The sequence below is a fragment of the Mastacembelus armatus genome, unplaced genomic scaffold (genome assembly GCF_900324485.2).
Source record: "Mastacembelus armatus unplaced genomic scaffold, fMasArm1.2, whole genome shotgun sequence".
Lineage (NCBI taxonomy): Eukaryota > Metazoa > Chordata > Actinopteri > Synbranchiformes > Mastacembelidae > Mastacembelus > Mastacembelus armatus.
This window is the reverse complement of record NW_022872909.1, coordinates 25,840-45,910: the sequence shown is the minus strand read 5'-3', so window position 1 is coordinate 45,910 and position 20,071 is coordinate 25,840. Positions and strand designations below refer to the sequence as shown.

At 43.4% G+C, this 20,071-nt stretch overlaps 3 non-coding genes across 3 annotated transcripts; 2 read left to right on the top strand and 1 right to left on the bottom strand.

The window, feature by feature from the left end:
• Nucleotides 1–1,435: 1,435 nt before the first annotated feature.
• On the bottom strand, nucleotides 1,436–1,509 carry trnai-aau (transfer RNA isoleucine (anticodon AAU)). The gene has a single exon. It is a non-coding gene; the product is annotated as a tRNA-Ile (tRNA).
• Nucleotides 1,510–8,966: 7,457 nt separating this feature from the next.
• On the top strand, nucleotides 8,967–9,039 carry trnam-cau (transfer RNA methionine (anticodon CAU)). The gene has a single exon. It is a non-coding gene; the product is annotated as a tRNA-Met (tRNA).
• Nucleotides 9,040–9,720: 681 nt separating this feature from the next.
• trnaa-agc (transfer RNA alanine (anticodon AGC)) lies at nucleotides 9,721–9,793 on the top strand. The gene has a single exon. It is a non-coding gene; the product is annotated as a tRNA-Ala (tRNA).
• Nucleotides 9,794–20,071: the final 10,278 nt, after the last annotated feature.

Sequence of the window (20,071 nt, the reverse complement as noted above, 5' to 3'; positions counted from 1 at the left end):
TTCATTTGCCTGAAGACATGAGTCTGGGAAATGCAACACTGTACTCTGAGGCCATAGGACACTTCTATTGGAGACGCTAAAATCAAGTGTTCCCAATGTGCACATTAGTTTGAGGAAATCATAAAGGAAGCTTCCCATATTTAGTATATATGTAGTCAACAACTGTGTTTCTGTAGTGTAGTGGTTATCATGTTCGCCTCACATGTGGATGGACCACACAGGGAGATCCCAGTGGATTTTGAATTCATCACCTAAACCTTACCAAACATCACATCATTTAGAATGAAAACTTACTATGTGTTGTGTGTCCTGCTTTGTGTAACAGAGACAATATGGTGAAGGGCACAAGCAGATATTTTGTACATGTAAACATTCCAGGATTTTTACAGAGACGTTTACTACAATCCCACCAACATTGGGCTCATCTGGGAATCGAAACCTGGACCTCACACCCAAAGCGACATTCATACCCCTGGACAAATGAGCCAAGTGTTGACTTATTATCCTTCACATAACAGATCACAATTCCTCTGTTTTCCTCTTGTTTCTGTTTTAGGCTTTTTTTTTTTTTGCAGTTGTATTTCATTTCAAAGTCATTTATAATCTCAATCTCAAATCTCAATCTCAAATGATTTATGAACATTAGCAAAAGACATAGTGGTTTGACTATTACTGTCACCATGGAACCACCATATGAACATAATTCAAGTTAAACTGAGCTCTGTCCTATAACTGTGATTAGTTGTATGTCCTGCATAAAATCTAAATCCCAGTATTTCCTGTTTGACATAGATTTGTCTCAGAATAGTTCATGACTGACTGGTGACTGAATCAATGGCACAGACACTACATCATTTTGTACCTTTTTATTTTGGAACAGATTTTTAGAGATCGACTTTTACTGGAGAATTTAGTTTAGTGAACAGGAGCTGACAAACATGAATCCTTTATGAAACAGGAGAATGGCGCAAGGAGATAGGAAGGAAACAGAGACAGTCCTTCTAAACTTTCTAGGCTCAAGAGCTAAAATTAATTGTTCAGTGTGCAGATGATATCAGCATAAAAAGAAATGTTTCCCACAGGTCAGTCAGTAGAGCAGTCATCCATCTATTATCTATATCGCATATTCCTAACTAGGGTCACAGGGATCTTCTGGAGCTTATCCCAGCTCTCTTTGGGATAAAGGCAGGGGTACACCCTGGACAGGCCAGCACTCCATCGCAGGGCCACATAAAGTGGAACAACCTCACACTCCTATGGGCAATTTAGAGTCAACAATCAACCCGACATACATGTTTTGGACAGTGGGAGAAAACCAAAATACCCAGACATTTATGCTTGGGGCAAAATGGTCTTTAGTATGAAAGCCCTGTATTTTTTGTTGTGGTTGTAATGTAGTATGACTGATGCACAAAGTTCAAAGTTAATAACTGCATGGCCAGTATGGGGCTTGAACCCATGACATTGGCGTTATTAGCACCACGCTCTAACCATCTGAGCTAACTGGCCTGTGTTTGAACATGCAGCACATTGAAAATTTCAAACAGGAAACATGGGATTAGTGATTTGTTGAAAAGCACAGAGAAAACGAGGTCAGAGGAGTAACACTCACTGAAGGTGCCTTTGGCGTTGTCCTGTACACATAACTCTCATCAGCTGCTCTCTGTGCTCTTCAGAGAGTGTACCAGCTACTATGTACGAGAATCCACGGGTTATCACTATCGATGGTTATTACCAGCCATTCCAGAAACTGGGTACTCTCTTCCCTGTCATTCCTCACTGCAGGCTGACCAGTAGACTCTGCTTGTAGTGGTCTACTACATCCCCCTCTGGCCCTGGATGGTGATGGGCTCCACAGGTGTCCTCCTCCTGAAGTTTATGATGAGCTCCTTCGTCCACGTTCAGGAGCAGGTGGTTAGGCTGAGACCACTCCACAAAGTCTCTGATCAGTTTCCTGCACTCTGACTTCTTCCTCTGACATGAGCTTCTCTGAGGAGGCTGAGCAAGGCAAGAAGCACAGCTCACACTGCCCATTTTTTCAGACAGTAGGCATCAACTCAGCACATCAAATGGAGCTACAAAGAGGTCAAAGCTACCTGTGGTAAGCTCAGGCAGAGTTTTCTGAGACTGATATGCAACATTGAGTCATAAACTACGTTTCTGCCTTGTTTTGAACCGGGGAGCTTTCGCACGTGAGGCAAACGAGATGACTACTACACTACAGAAACTGACACAAGGGATGTATTAGCACCGCCTTTTTAAGGCTAAAGCACAATAGAGAAAATGCCTAAAGAAACTGGTATTGCTGCTCCCTTCAAAATACTGACCAAGTCAGGCCCTGTTTAGCTACTAAAATCAGACAAGACAAGGCTCTTGTAGGACAGTATGGCTGTAGGCCACAGACTTTGTGATGAATGCAGCATTTCTTGATGCTAACTGACACCACCGACCGGTTCATACTAGCTAGAATGTAAATGCTTTGATTTTTGCAATTTAGTATGGGTGTGACCTATCCTGGCCCGCCATACTAACTCTTTTTCTTTTCTATACAAAGGATTAGTCTGGAATCTCTTCAATAGAGATCAGTTTCCAAGAGGTGGGCCAGTGGATGCCGAGTAAACCAATCAGAAACAAAGAATATATAATATGGAATACAAAGTCAGTGGACAACTGCAAGCAGCACTGTGAGACACCTGTTTTTATGACATGCTTTGTATTTTTTAAAACTACAAATAAACGGTGCACTTGTATCTGCATATCAATTTCTTCCTTCAAATACCTTTTTTGTGTAGAACACACCCTGACATTTTTGTGTCTGGGTATATTCTTCCAGGTTCGGTAACATGAAGGGAGAGCAGCAGGTTATCCAGCAATGTTTGGACTTACTCAGGGTTTCTGGTATCACCAAGCTGGTTTATGGTAACCATATGTTTTGTTCTGTGGTGAGGACAGCATAACATAAGACTCCCCATCAGGGAATCGAAACCGGGATTTCTGCGTGACAGGCAGAGATATTGTCCACTCTATCTATTAAACCTGTTAACACAAACCAGTTAACCAGACTTCAAGCATGCCATCCATCCATCCATTTTCTGTACCTGCTTTTTCCTGAAGCAGGTCACGGGGATCAGCTGGAGCCTATCCCAGCTCTCTCTCAGGTGAAAGGCAGGGGTACACCCTGGACAGGTCACCAGTCCGTCGCAGTTCAAGCATGCCTAACTGACATAAAGGCCTGGATGACCAGTAACTTTCTGCTTTTAAATTCAGAACCAGAAGTCATTATATTTGGGCCTAAAAACCTCAGAAATAACTTTTCTAAAATTATAGCTACTCTAGATGGCATAGCCCTGGCCTCCAGCACTACTGTAAAAAACCTTGTAGTTATTTTTGACCAGGACATGTCCTTTAACTCACACATAAAACAAATCTCTAGAACCGCATTCTTTCACCTGCACAACATTGCCAAAATTAGGAACATCCTGTCTCAAAATGATGCAGAAAAACTAGTCCACGCATTTGTTACCTCAAGGCTACATTACTGTAACTCATTACTATCTGCATGTCCCAATATCTCCATAAAAAGCCTCCAGTTAATCCAGAATGCCGCAGCCAGAGTCCTGACAGGAACTAGCAAGAGAGATCATATTTCTCCTATACTGGCTTTTCTTCATTGGCTCCCTGTAAAATACAGAATAGAATTTAAAATCCTTCTTCTTACATACAAATCCCTTCATAATCAAGCTCCTTCATACCTTAAAGAACCCATAGTACCATATTATCCCAATAGACCACTTCGCTCTCAGAGTGCAGGTCTACTTGTGGTTCCCAGAGTTTCCAAAAGCAGAATGAGAGGCAGAGCCTTTAGTTATCAAGCTCCTCTCTTGTGGAACCAGCTCCCAGCCTGGGTTCAGGAGGCAGACACTCTCTGTACTTTTAAGGCTAGACTTAAAACCTTCCTTTTTGACAAAGCATATAGTTAGGGCTGGCTTCAGGTAACCCTGAACCATCCCTTAATTATCCTGTTATAGGCCTAGACTGCCTGAGGACCATTGGTGCACTGAGCTCCCCTACACTAACCCCCCGCTCCTTTTTTTCCTTCCCCTCCCCTCTCTTCCTCTCCTCCCACCTCACATGTATATTCTACCATTGAATGTCAATAACCTTGTGCTCTCTCTCTCCCCTGGTTTGTGCTCTCTCCCTCTCTCTCTGTTCTCTCTCTGTACCTTCTGCAGGTGTCCCTGGTCCTGGAGCTGTATATCGCTGATGTGCGGTTACTGGTCCCGCCAACCTGCAGCGTCTATTTGTTGTTTATAGTTGCTGTTCTTTTCTCTCTGCTCTATCCACTCACCCCAACCGGTCGAGGCAGATGGCCGCCCAAACTGAGCCCGGTTCTGCTGGAGGTTTTTTCTTCCGATAAAGGGAGTTTTTCCTCTCCACTGTAGCCAAGTGCTTTCTCATAAGGGAATTGCTGGGTTTTTAGTTTTAGTTTTTGTGAAGTGCCTTGAGATGATTTGTATTGTGATTGGGCGCTATACAAATAAAATTGAATTGAATTGAATTGAATTGAAGAGGTGGTGGCTTGGGTGGGTGGCATCCAGAGTGATTTTCTGAGCTCTTTTTCTCTCTCTGGAGATGAACAGGTCTTGGAGGGTGGGTAGGGGAACACCGATGATCTTCTCAGCAGTCCGAACTGTCCTCTGAAGTCTTTGGGTGTCTGATTTAAAGGGGGAGCTAAACCAGACAGTGATGGAGGAGCAAAGGACGGACTTGATGACCGCTGAGTAGAACTGGGTCAGCAGCGTCTCTGGAAGGTTGAACTTCCTCAGAGACAGAGAGCACCAGCAAGAACGATGGATAGAAAGAGATACATGCAGATAGAGAGTGGCAGAAACACAAATAAAAACAGAAAGAAGGAAAAAGAAAAGATAGACAAAGAAATGAAAAACAGAGGGACAGACAGTATAACAAATAACATACACAATAATAGAGAGAGACACGACGACAGAGACATAGATAGACAGAAGACAGACAGAAACAATAACGAGAAAGAGAGAATTAGACAGAAAAAGAGAGATACAGATACAGATAGTTATAAACACACACAGACATCTAAGAATAGACAGACAATGTCTCTGCTCCATCTACTCACACAAACTCTGATCCAGGAGCTCATCTACAGATAACTGCATCTTTCATGGAGGAAGGAGCCATGATGACCAGTAAACAGTGTGTGCTTCACCTTTTCCAGTGCTCGTTCAGTGACAAAGGGGTCGTCTTTGCTTATTTTGATGGCCACCTTTATGTTGGTGGCACTGTTGGCACAGTTGGCCAACTTTGCAAAGCTCCCCTTCCCCACAAAGGCCTGCAACCTCACATCAGGAGGCCAGCCAGGTCTGTTCATGTATCAGGAACTTGACTCTGGAGGATGGAGAGAGCAGAGAGGAGAAGATGAACACAACATGAATTCACATAGCAATGTGTGTATTGGGCCCTGTGATGGACTGGTGACTTATCCAGGGTGTACCACTGCCTTCCACCCGAAAGAGAGCTGGGATAGGCTCCAGCAGGTCCTGGTGACCCTGGTTAAGGAATAAGCAGGTATTGAAAATGGATGGATGGATGGAATGTGTGTATTCTGTACATGACACTTGATCTGAGTTTCATTTCATTAACACAGGGCCCACCAAGGCTTTATCTTGTCACTACCACATTTTCAGTCCTGCTGCTTCCAAAGCTGCTATATTTGTTCTGATCTAAACCTACTGCTAGATATTGAGAAAAATACACTACTGTTAAAAAACACTGTAACTCTGTCCCTGACTATTAGTTGGTTTCAGTGTCCACTGGCAAAAGGCTCAGTCCTAATTTACTAAGCACTGAATCCTGAGGTGTATTCACAGACATACTGCAGCTGGTTTCTTAATTCTTTGCAGTGCAATATATCAAACTATTTTCCACCGCTTTCAACTTACCTGTCACTCAATCCCATGGAGGATGTTGAAGCAAACTCAATGCTAATGTGGAAATATGACAAAAGGACAAACACAAAAGTGTCTGTGTGTGTTTCAGAGGATGAAAGATGATGAAGTCATCAGCTCTCCCAGATTCCTCTTACTTTGTGACGTCACATGTGACGTCACGTCTCAGTGCGCACAGTGTAAATGTGAAAGTACTGGTACATTTTGAATATGATATTCTCAATGTCAATTTCTATTGTGCCTGCCCCATGGTGTGCACAATTATTCAATATGTGTGCTGGGCAACCCACACCGATCATAGTCTCGTTTTGCAGCAAACTCTTCAAATTTGCAAACACGTTCTTTCCAGCTTCATCACGTCGGATTCCTCCAACATTTGTGTTGCAATTGTCTCCAGTAAATGCAATGCATTTTTCCGACACATTGTTTTTTGCCAGGGTTTCTGTGAGATATTTTGCAATGGTTTCTGCTGTCTCTCATTGGGTGTGTCTTTAACTTCAATCAATTTTGTTTGCACGCCACCCTTCTTCCAGTCAAAATACTGGATTATGACTGGGAATATTTTCACTGCTCCGTGGTTACTCCCGTCTGTGGAAACACCACAGTACTGGATTTCTTTGAGTGCTTCATGAGTGATTTCAACAGAGTGGGGGGCTATAGCACCATTGACGATGGCTTCGGTCTTGGTGCGAGCACTACTAACATTTTTTGCAATGTCAGAGTCAGGAAATGCCCTTTTAAGCAAAGTACTGGTGCAATCCATGGACCTGTAACTGTTGGGATGTTTCACTGTATGAAAAGCCATTGCACCTTCTGCTGCATTTACATCATCCTCTGTTTTTCCTGGTCTGACAAAAAACTCTGTCAACTTTGCAGATGAACTCTCACCTCTCACAGCTTTTGTATGTTTCTCGGTGTCCATGTGGGCTTTCAGATCCCCAGCACCTTTATTGGATACCGAGACATATGTACCGGCTTTGCACACGGTGCACTCCGCCTCCCACTTGTCCCGACCGGGACGGTATGTGGGAAATTTTCTTTGCAGTTCATCGGTGAAGCTGCACTTACGCTTCGGCATTTTCCCTGCTATACTGCTCCGCTCTCTGCTCTGATCCCTGTCTGCACTGCTCCCTGTCTGCGTCTGTGTGTTTGCGCGCGCGGCGCAGACCTGCCCACAAGGCAGCCTCCCGGTAATTACGTCGCGCAAAAAAGTAGTACCCTAGTATTGTGTGCAAAACGCCAGTCAATCTACGTACACGCGTAATGGTCCTATAAAAAACCGGACATTTTCGTGAATTTATAAAACCCGCCAGGACGCCCCGGACAGGACGTAAAAAGTGGACATGTCCGGGCAAAAGAGGACGCTTGGTCACCCTAATACTGTATATAGGCTGAAAGAAAAGAAAAGGCTATTCTAGTCCCTTTTCTCTGTCTTGCCACTCTCTGTTCTGGTTCCAAATTTGTTTTTTTAGAAAACAAGATTGAACTGCTATGTATGTTACTTAGGGTGACCAACTTGACTAGAAGTAAATGGAGCCTTGAATATGGATGCAAACAATTCCTACAGGTGTCCCAACTTTTGGTGAGTACTTCCAACAAACTGTGTGTGGCAGTGTTTTACAGGTGACATATTAGGCCAAGAAATAACAAATTCACTTGTACTTTGACACTGTTTAAACTCTGGTACAAACAGATGAATTCAGTTTAGCCATAACATGTTTAGACATGAGCAGGAATGAACTGATTTTATTTGAACTGGATTTGAAATGTGTTTTTACAAGTAATGACATTCTGCCAACCCCTTCCCAGGTCTGAGAGCCATCACCCATGATGGTGCAATTCTCAGCTTTAGTAACTATGCAAATAGCCTGAATGCAGCCCACTGATGTGTGAATGAATGGAGCTGATTGTTGCAAGTCTGTTGCTGTTGTTTTTGACCAGCCTCATTAAAAGAACAATATTGTGAGTCCAGTGGACACTTAACACTTCCAGTGAGCTGTTGGATTCACTGTAATCATGAGTTAATGAGGACTGAATAGAATCATTAACATTCGTTCTGACATGGGGCAAGTTTGGGTGTAGCCTCATTAACATTTCAGCTTTCTGTGCTTTGAACAAACCAGTCTAAAAACAGGTCAATAAGTCAAGGTAGGAACATACCAAATGGGCTAAGGGTTTGGGCACAGTACATAAATAATGAAACTAAAGGTTGAGTCATGGCAATTGAAAGTCCAGTTGCCATGACTCAACCTTTAGATAACTTCCCCTGGACAACTGAGGATCTTCACACACATAATGAGAACAAATAATCTCTGGGGTAGACACCGACATATGAAAAGCTGAAACAAGTTCATGCAGGAATTGTTGGTGGCACAGAGTGAATAGCCAGTGCCCTGTCTGCCCTCAATACCACAACTGCAGCATTGGTTGCCCACTGTGTTTGCACGGTGTGAGTGTGTGTGTGTGTGTGTGTGTGTGTGTGTGTGTGTGTGTGTGTGTGTGTGTGTGTGTGTGTGTGTGTGTGCACTTGGGTGGGTTAAAAAGCACAAATACTCACTGTACTTGGCCATATAAGTCACTTTCACTTTCACTTGCTTCACCTTAATGTTGCAAGGCAGTTGGTTGGTGCTGCTCTTCATTGAACTGGTTAAGTATGATGGGCTCTTCATCCTCTTTGGTTCTTCCCTGGAACTAAACAAGCGCATTACTCACTATACATGCAGTTTGTGCAGTTAAGAAAAGAGACTTGGCGTCTAGTGTTCAGTTTATGCATCTATGGAAAAGTTCAACACCAAACCACTGTGTGCTTCCTTTAATGTTTTGTATCAATACTAAAAACTGTATATAAAACTGTAATAGGCTCCAGCAGATCCCTGTGACCCTAATTAGGAATAAGTGGGTGTAGATCATGGCTGGATGGATGGATAAAAACTGTACATAAGCTAAATTATAAGTAGTTGACTTGTGTCTATTGTTGCAGCTTTTTTTGCCTCGTTGGTGCAGTTGGCAGCGCGTCAGTCTCATAATCTGAAGGCCGTGAGTTCAAACCTCACACGAGGCAGGGGTTTCTTTATGGTTCATCTAGAACAGGAGGGTGCAACCTTTGTTCCTTCACCTTTATACTAGTGATTGTCTGTATCAGATGTGTTTAGCCAATCAGAAGCTGTACCATCCTGTCTCAGATAAGGGCGGATGACTAATTAAGTAGGTTCTGATGGCCCACACCTGATCCAGTTAGTCAGCAGTGGGTGCACCATTTATATTTGGAAAACAAGCAGTGCAGTTTTTCTTGAGGAACATAAGTGCCAACCACCCATCTACACCTGTGTGCAGTCATATATATTGAGGATATAGTTAGAAATCAGACTGCTGAAGAGCTTCAGCTTATTAAGCAAACCAAAATGCATCACTGCAAGTCATGTGAAAGTTCCATCTGCTTATTGGTTAAACTATTCTGGTGCAAGAATGAGAACATGAAACAAAAAGAAGAAGTTATGTTATGCTACTTTAGTGATTTCTGAGAAGAAAGCCAGAACTCCTAGCAAAAAAAGTCTGAATTTTGAGAAAATTCAAAATTAGACTATTAAAAAACAGATTAGTTTGAAAAACCCAGAGGGTCATGAAAAGTCCAAACTAGCTCAGTGTGATAGGAAAAAGATCATAGTTCACGGTCTTTCTGAATTCATGAAACACATGTGGACAGTCTGCAAATTGTAAACTGGATCTGCATCATTAAGATGTGGGGGAATTAGCTCAAGTGGTAGAGCGCTTGCTTAGCATGTAAGAGGTAGTGGGATCGATGCCCACATTCTCCACAAGTCTTTGAAGCCCAATCATAAGATTTCTGTGTTATCAGATATCTGCTTTCATATTTGTACAACATGTATGAACTCAGTCCAGACAAAGACAGCAGAATGTGTTATAGACAGAGTGAGTGTGAACTGCAAAAGTGCTGTCATCCTTTCACTCCTGCTTTCCTGACTGACATGTTTTCCATAAGCAGAAGTACAGGAGCCAAGGAGCAGAACAGATGAGGTGGATGGAAAATACCTCAGAAGAGTAGTAAAAACTTTGGACACAGTGATGGTGGTGTAGTGGTGAGCATAGCTGCCTTCCACACAGGGGCCAGTTGTATATAGGAGTCATAGCCAATGAAACTGCAGCATTGTTGATGCTGTCCAAGGTGCTCAGTTGGTAGAGTGGAGGACTGTAGGTTGAAGTGACAGTTATCCTGCAGTTAAGAAAAGAGCTTTGGTATCAAATGTGTAGTTAAGTGTCAGTTCATGCATCTGTGGAAAAGTTCAACACCAAACCACTGTGTGCTTCCTTCAATAGCTCAGTTGAAAGAGCGGAGGACTGTAGGTTGAAGTAGTAGTTATTCTTAGGTTGCTGGTTCAGCTCCGGCTTGAAGGAATATTGTTTAGGTTTTGTGTTCTGTGTATCTGCTGACATAGGATGGATGTAAAATCAAGAGCTGATGACACATTCGATTTCTGCATCTGTGTAATGGTAGATTTTAGTTGCGAACCCACGACCTTTTTGCTGTGAGGCAATAGTGCTAACCACTCAACCACCATACTGCCACTGGCAACAACAGACTGGTAAAAAAATGTACAGCATCTCATTTTATGCAGGTCATACAACTAATCACAGATAGTTACTATTGGAATATACTGATTATTACAGACATTCACTGGAGAATTTAGTTCACTGAACAGGAGCTGACAAACATGAATCCTTTATGAAACAGGAGAATGGAGAGAGGAGACAGGAAGGAAATATGAACAGGGACCGTCCTTCTGGACTTTCTAGGCTCAAGAGCTAAAATCAGTTCTTGCATGTTCCAATGTCTAAAACTCAGACATTGTGGAATAAGGGAGATATATTTTACTTGTGCTTGTAAGTGGTACTGTGACTTAGTTGGTTAATGTTCCTGTCTAGTAAAAAGGAGATCCTGTCTTCAAACCCCAGCGGTGCCTCAGTAATAACTCACTATAAACAAACCCAGATTTTTCTAAATAGCTAATTTAATAATCTTCTGAGCTCTACCCTGTACTTTGATAACATTCTCTGTCTCTCTCTTTGTAAAGTCATTTTCTACCTGAGTATGTACATGTAACAGCAACAACGTTGAATCAGCTGCAAAGATATTCTGCATTAACCGAAATTATTCATACCCCTGGCAAATTCTGACTTAAAGTTACTTTTATTCAACCAGTTTTCAAGTTTTTTCTTGATTAGAAATGACACAATAATAATAATAAGACGATGTACAAGAGGCATCATTGTAAAGTCAGAAAGTGTGTGTGTGTGTGTGTCATAACTCTGAGAGACCTTTGATCTCTTTAATGTCTAAACATTCTTGGACATGATGTTACAGAGACACCTTCAGAAGTGTCATTGACACAAGAAGCAGCTCGACTGCACAGGAGTTGTTCATCATTCATTGAAAGAGACAGAAACCATATAAGACAGAGAGAGAGAGACACATCTGCTGTAAAAATCAATCAGAGGAAATAACTGCACTGTTGCAAGCAACTTACAGACTTTCCTTTAAGTCCAAATCTGTTAGTAGTTCATTTCACTGTTCAGTTTGGTAGTTCATGCATGGCATAGTTTTCCAGGTAATGTGGTAATTTCACAGGTTGATGAGTGTAAATGATTTGAAAAGAAGCCTCTGTGTATATACTACGTGGACATTCAGTGGGTAACAGTCAGTCTCTGTTGTTGCTGAAGGAGCTACCTGGCCTGGATGACTGTTGTGTTGCTGTTGTTGAGTTAGTCTGTTGCTGTTTCTGTCTACAAAGATGTAAAAAAAAAAAAACTATATTATATAAATATTTTAGTATTAATACAAAATATTAAAGTGGTCACATCTGAGTCGGGCAGATCCTTGTGACCCTGGTTCAGGAATAAGTGGGTATAGAAGATGGATGGGTCACATCAATGTAACAGGAATATATTGCATTGTGAATATAGTATTTTATTAATACTGTATATTAATATTGTAATAATATTGCATATGATTCCACTTTAATTACTTTCATTTGGGTGTGTTTGGGCAGCCCCTCTCAGTAGCTGGTAGTGGTAAGTGCCCAGCGCACAGTGAGCATGTTGACATTTCATGGTCAGATCAGGCGTCATGATGTGAAGACATCAGCTTGTAGGAGGAGCAGAGGCATTGGTGATGAAATGGAAGCGTTCCTGCGTGCCATGTGTGAGATCTGGCTTTGATTCTCGGACAGTGCAGAAGTGGTTTTAAATTGCCATGTGTCAGCACTTAGTTGTTACAGCTTTCTAGGCTGCTGTGCAGGGGACTTGGATGTTTGAAGCAAAACTATTAACCTCTACACTACAGGAGCACAGCTGCATGTTTTCAAGATATCTCTCTGATCTCCTTTATGATTTCCTAAGGATGACACACATTTGGATCATTTGAATTTAGCTTCTCCAAATAAGTGCCGTATGGCCTTATTGTACAATTCTGTATTTTACAGCACCATGTTCTGATTCCAAAGGCTGTGTCAGTTTCTGTACTGTAGTGGTCCTCGTGTTTGCCTGATAAGTGAAAAGACCCTGGTTTGGAACCAGGCAGAAAAAGAGGTTGTTTATTGACTGTTGAAGAAAACTCAGCCTGAGCTTACCAATGTTAGCTGTGACCCAACGCAAGAATAAACAGCCTGACGGTGACACCACAGTTAAATCTACAGAGACAGTCCCCCAAACATCTTAAAGTAAGTAGCAGCACAAAGTAAACATCAAATACTCATTTCACAGTTTCAATATCAATGCAGATATACTGGTTTAGCTTCAAGGAAAGCAGGATAAGGAGCATATCATACTTAACCAGTTCAACACAGATGCACAGTACCACAGTTGCAACCCTGAGATGTAGTGGGTGGGGCTTGTTATGCTGTTTTGTAAAATACAAAATTATTTGGAAGCCTGGATGACAGGGTTAAGTCATGACATTGTTTGCAGTACATAGCACTTCAGCTTCACTAGCTCAGTCAGTAGAGCATGTGAATTTTATTCTCAGGGTCATGGGTTCCAGCATCATGTTGGGCTGTGCTGGTTTCAAGAGAGAAATTCAACTTAACCCTTCCATCGTAAGTCCAACAGAAGGCTTTACTTTGGCTATGACCATGCTCTGAGTTGTCGGTATGGAAGGAGAGGCGCAAAAAGCCCAATGTTACCCTAGAGCCAAGCATCCTCCTTAGACTGCCCACATGCTCAGAGTCTATGTGGAAGTCAATACTGTTTCAGTTTGGAAACAACTTTGTAGTCATTTATGATACAGTCACTCATCTATGTTTATTTAATGACACTGAAACACCTTCTCCTATTACCCCCCTGAAGTCACATCACCTCTTCTCAACACATGGAGCTCTCCTGTAGAATCACCACCACCCAAAGTGGGGCTCAAACCTAACCCTAACCCTGAGATTAAGAATATCATGCTCTACTGACTGAGTTAGCCAGACTGTGTATAACACACATTTAACTGTAAATGTGGTATACTTGGATCCACCTATGTTCTGCCAATTGACTATCAGGTTAATGCAGAATATCTTTGCAGCTGATTCAGTGTTGTTACTGTTACGTGTACATATTCAAGTAGAAAATACTTCATAAAGAGAGAGACATAGAATGTTATCAAAGTACAGGTAGAAATCAATAAATGAAAACACCTGTCAGGAGTGGGTTTGAACCCACGCCTCCACCTGGCGAACAGAATACCCTGTGCGTAGAAAGGAACAAAATTTTGAGTCTGGCACCTTAGACCACACTGTTTCTGGTTAGATTCCTTTCTTGTCTCCTCCCTACTTGCTCCTGTTTCACAAAGAAGCTTCGTTTGTCAAAGTCCTTTTCAGCTCTACACCCTCTCGAGGGTGCTCGAGGGTTGATGGGAGATTGCCCAACCAGTCCACATGTGTTTTGTGGATTTGGACAAGGCATTCGACCGGGTCCCTCATGACATCCTGTGGGAGGTGCTCCAGGAGTATGGGGTCCGGGGCCCTTTGCTGAGGGCTATCCGGTCTCTGTACAAATGGAGCAGGAGCTTGGTTCACATTGCCGGTAGTAAGTCAGACCTGTTCCCAGTGCACGTTGGACTCTGGCAGGGCTGCCCTTTGTCACCAGTTCTGTTCATTACTTTTATGAACAGAATTTCTAGGCGCAGCCAGGGGTCGGAGGGAGTCCAGTTCGGGGACCACAGGATTTCATCTCTGCTTTTTGCAGATGATGTTGTCCTGTTGGCTCCATCGAGCCAGGATCTCCAGCGTGCGCTGGGGCGGTTTGCAATCGAGTGTGAAGCGGCTGGGATGAGAATCAGCACTTCCAAGTCCGAGGCCATGGTACTCAATCGGAAAAAGGTGGCTTGTCATCTCCAGGCCAGGGGAGAGATCCTGCCTCAGGTGGAGGAGTTTAAGTATCTCGGGGTCTTGTTCGCGAGTGAGTGAAGGACGGAGCACGAGATTGACAGACGGATCAGGGCATCGGCAGCAGTAATGCGGTTGGTGTACCGGTCCATTGCGGTGAAGAAGGAGGTGAGCCGGAGGGCGAACCTCTCGATTTGCTGGTCAATCTACGTTCCTGCTCTCACCTATGGTCATGAACTCTGGGTCACGGATACAAGCGGCTGAAATGAGCTTCCTCCACAGGGTGGGTGAGGAGCTCGGTCACCCTGGAGGAGCTCGGAGTAGAGCCACTGCTCCTCCACATCGAGAGGAGTCCATTGAGGTGGCTTGGGCATCTGTTTCGGATGCCTCCTGGGCGCCTCCCTGCGGAGGTGTTCCAGGCATGTCCCACCGGGAGGAGACCACCGGGAAGACCCAGGACACGCTGGAGGGACTATGTCTCCTGGCTGGCCTGGGAACGCCTCGGTGTCTCCTTGGAAGAGCTGGAGGAAGTGTCCAAGGAGAAGGAAGTCTGTGTCAGGTTTACGCTACACTGACATGGTTCTTTTCCCTGAAGGCAATGAAACACACGACAACTTTGTACCGAGTATCTGTCTGCAAGTGAAAACGCCTCAGTTGCAAACGGAGAGAAGAGACTTTCTTCTCTCCCCCTGCGACTTACACCCTTCTCTCACTCTTTTCATTTATCAGTCCTTTATTTGTATAGTGGGGAACAAAACCAGACACAGGATACTTGGGTGCAATAAAACTTCAGTTCATCATGGGTCATAAGGTTATGGAGGTCAGCTGGAGAAACAGACCTCTCACATAAACATCCTATCTTCAGATCTAATTCCACAATGGCAACAATTTGAACTTTTGTCCTTATAACGCCAACATTTCCCTCCTGTTTGTCATTGTGAAACATACATCAGGCTGACCCAACTTCATAAGATTTTCTGAGTCACCATCATTCATGACAGACCACGGAGGGAGTGGAGGAAATCACATAGGTCCTAATCTAACAGTGTTAATGCTAAAATAAAAATGAATAACACACATAGATATGTATTTAGCAAGGCTGGGCGAAAAACCCCTCCTTCAGGGGAAAATTCCCAGCCGACTCCCTCACCAGGGCAGTCACCTTGTGGCTTGCTACCTAAAACGTTACATAGATAAAAGAAAAACATTCACACCTCCTTTACACTCGGCCCTCTTCCTCCTCCAGTGGAATTGTTTGTAGGAGAGTATAAGACACAAAGGCTTGGGTGAACATTTTGGTAATCATAGACTTAATACATGGCAGAATATGCTGGAGTGGGCGTGGACTCGAGGACCGTGGATTGGACTTCCGGGATTGGTCGAACACTTCCGGAAGGACTATAAGAAGCCCACGGTCTGCTGCTCAGGAGAGCTATTCTCCCACCTTTGCCATTCCCAGCTATTTTGATAGAGATTTCGACTTCGAGTTAGTTAGTTAGTTAGAGATTAGGTTTTTGTTTCGATTAAAGGATTTAGTATTGCTAGGATTTTCGTTATTTAGTTTAGAAATACTTTGATATTTAGGCTACGTTTGTGTTTTGTTTTCTCCTGTTTGTTTTAGGAGTTTCCAGGCTAGTGACCTGTGATTTTGTGTTATTTCTTTTGATTAGCTATTATAGGGCTGTTTAGCGTTTTTGTTATTTGATCTTTTGTTTGTTTGAGATCGTAGGGCTATTGTAGCGTTTCTGTTATTGATTTTCGTTTGTTTGATATCGTAGGGCTCAAGGAGCGTTTTGTTTTGAGTAGGGCTAAATTAGCGTTTTGTTTGCATGTAGTAAATAAGCAAAACAGTATTAGAACAACAATAAAAGGTGTTATTAGTCATTTCCTGTATCCAGTGCCAGTCTGTGAGGTCAGTACGTGTCCATTGTTTGGCCCTAGGTTTTTTGTGCTCCTTCGTAAAATTGTTATTCGCTATAGTCTCTAGATCTGCCATTGCGAGGAAGATTACCAGTAAGGTCAGGCAGAGCCATACTGGTAGGAGAACACATTCCCACCCTTTAGGGCAGGCAGTGGGTGCCATAGCTGGGAGCGAGGATTAGATGTTTTCTTCAGCGGCCAAAGGTTTTGGTACCGGCCGACTTCCACCTCTACTCGACACTCACCAGGTGTTGCAGTACCTTACAGTGGCTCTGATGAATCCACGTGGGTCTCTCTTGGATCTTTACAGCTGTGGGTGTAGTCAGGATCACAGTGTAGGGTCCTTCCCACTTAGGTGTAGACCAGGTTTTCCTTTTTATGACCTTTATCAGCACTTGGTCTCCTGGTTTAACCCTCTGGCCCTGTGGAGACAAAAGGTCATCTGGCAGATTATTTGCAGTCACAACTTCCTTGGTCTTTAACATTTTACTCATCCACTCTGCAAGAGTAGTTTCTCCTTGAGGTTTTTCACACACATCCTCACAAATGGGAAGTGTAAAAGGTCTCCCATAAAGGATTTCAAATGGGGTCAGGCCTTTGTCTGTTGGCGTGACCCTCATGTACATTTTTACCAGAGGGAGGCATTCTACCCATGTCCTCCCCGTTTGCTCCATGGTTTTTCTCAATCTCATTTTTATAGTGCCATTAGTTCTTTCAACTAATCCTGCACTCTGGGGGTGGTATGAGCAATGTTTTTTTAACTCAAACCCCAGGTGTTTGGACATTTGTGTAACTACTTCATTCACAAAATGTGGACCATTATCACTGTAAACTCGCTGTGGGATCCCATGATCTGGAATAATATTTTTGCACAGCGCTTTAGCCACTGTTAGTGCATCAGCATTTTTACTGGGCACAATTTCAACCCATTTAGAGTATGCATCTATCAGAACAAGGCAGTACTTGTATGTCTGACATTGTGACAACTCTATAAAATCCATATGAATGACTTGGAATGGATAATCTGGGTTGGGGAATCTCCCTCTCTTTGGTCTGAGATTTCCCTGTGGGTTGTGTTTACAACAAATCAAACAGGATTTACAAACATTTTTTGAGTAGTTATTGAATCCTGGTGCGTGGAAATACTTTTCCACTGCATATACCATCCCTCCTGTTGACACATGGCAAGGCCCATGGCAAGGCAAGGTCTTGCTCTATTGTGGCTCCTTCTTTGATCCAGAGTTGTTGTTCAACTGGTGGGGCTCTTTTCTGCATGTCTGAAAGTACTTCATGATCTATGGGCTGTTTCACGTCTTCTATAATATATAGATTACATTTGCCGAATTGTCCCTGTGCAGCTGCCTTTGCTGTTACATCTGCCTTCTCATTTCCTTTCGATACGGCGTCTGTACCTTGTGTATGTGCAACACATTTACAGATAGCAATCTGCTTTGGTAACATAACAGCTTGCAATAACTCTTTTAGGAGGGAGGCATGTTTAACTGATTGTCCTCCAGCTGTCTTCATTCCTCTGCGAGCCCATTGTGCAGCAAAGAAATGAAGCGTTGAAAAAGCATATTGGCTATCTGTATACACTGTAACACTTTTTCCCTCTGCTAGTCTGCATGCTTGAGTTAGAGCAATTATCTCTGCAGCCTGTGCTGAGAAATGTGAGGGGAGTTGACCTGCTGCACAAACGTCCTGTTGTGACACTACAGCGAACCCACACATATTTTCTCCTTTCTCATTTTTAAAGCAGGAGCCATCTACAAACCACACTTCCCCCTCAGCTAAGGCAACATCTTTCAAATCACTACGAGGTTTGCACGTCTCTTCAGTGTTTGTAATGCAGCAATGTGGTGTGCCTTCCTCAGCTGTGGGCAGTAGGGTAGATGGATTAAGTGTAGAACATCTTTTTATGGTCAAATGTGGCTGAGACATTAAAAGAGCCATGACAGACAGATGTCTAGCTGGTGACAAAAATGACATCTTGGTCTCTGTCAGAAGCAAGTCAACTGAGTGTGGGACTAGCAGTGTAAGTGGGTGAAAAAGTACCACTTCTGCTGAGGCCTGTACTGCCATTGCAGCCGCACACACAGCTCTGACACAGGCAGGCAAAGCACAAGCCACAGGATCTAACTTCTTAGAGTAATAGGCCACTGGTTTCTGTTTTCCTCCTGACAGCTGAGTCAACACTGAAGTCATTAACTTCCCTTTACAGTCTACTGTCTGGACAAAAGGTTTACTATAATCTGGCAGGCCTAAAACTGGCGTGGTCACTAGTTTTCCTTTTAACTCACTGAAAGCCCTCTCGCCTCCAGGAGTCCACCTTATCTCCTGCTTCATGGCTATTGGAGTCTAACAGGGGTTGTGTCACCTGAGCATAGTTTGGAATCCACTGTCGACAATAGTTACACAGCCCTAAGAATTGCATCATCTGTTGCTTAGTGATAGGCTTACAGGCTTGTTGAACAGCTGTTTTCCTGGATTCAGTCAGGGCTCTGCCTTCTGGTGTTAGTTTATGACCCAGGAATACAACTTCAGAGGCAGCCCATTGCAATTTTTCTGGGGATGCTTTGTTGCCTGTTTTTCCTAGGTGTTTGAACAGCGCTATTGCAGTGTCTTTGTTGTGTTGCTGGGTGTCTGATGCAATTAAGATATCATCAACATAAGTCAAAACTTGGCTGTGTGGAGGCATGTGGAATGTAGATAAGCAATTTTCTAATTCAGAAGCAAATATTGTGGGGCTATCTACATAGCCTTGGGGTAACCTAGTGTATGTAAGCTTCTTTCCCTCAAAGGTGAAACCAAACCATCCCTGTGAGTCTGGATGCACTGGTATAGAAAAGAAAGCATTGCTTAGGTCTACTACTGTAAACCATTTCATCTCAGGTCTTAATTGATTCATCAGGGTGTGAGGGTCTGGGACACATGGTGCTCTACTCTCCACTGCCCTATTGACTTCCCTTAAATCCTGGATCATCCTCCAACTATTTCCATCAGCTTTCTTGACTGGAAATATGGGGGTGTTACACTGAGCCTCTGCGGATCTCACCAGGATTCCTGCATCGAGCATCCCTTGCACTACAGGTCTGATTCCTGCTAAAGCATCTGGTTTTAGGGGATACTGTTTTATTCTAGGTCTATAATCTGATTTAGGTTTGATTATGACTTCTGAGGCAGTGGTCATTAGGCCTACATCAGTTTTGCTTCGGGACCAGAAACTGCTGGGCACTTCAGCCAAGCAAGGATCTATGTCCTCTAGTAGCAACACTCATTCTCGATCATCCTCCCCCATGTGGGCACAGGGAGTGGCAGTTACAACCCAATTTAGGTTTTTGTAAAAGCGGTTTCCCACACTGTTACTGAACCAGCCCCCCTTGCCCTCATGCCAATCACAAATGCTTTCTGCTTCATTTAAAAACTGTTTCAGCTCCTCCCAGTACATGTCATTAGTCTTAGACACTGACAGATAAGGATTAGGTGTCCACCCTTTTACAAGACGTTTAGCTTCCTGGGTGAGGCCTACAGAACAGACTGCTTTTCCTTTTCTGTCAGTGTAAAGAGTTTTAAGAGTTATTCTTTGTGGCCCTAGTTTTTCAAATTTCTGTGCATAATCTAAGTCAGGGCCTGGAGTGTGCTTATAGTAAAGAGTGACATGCATCTGCTCTGGAGTGAGGCTTTCCGTGTGAGGTGGTTGAGGATCAGGCAACAGGTGCAGAAGCTGCTCTCCTGTCTGTCCAGGGTCAGGCGTGGGCAGATCTACGGACCACCAGTAGTAAGGCGTCCCTT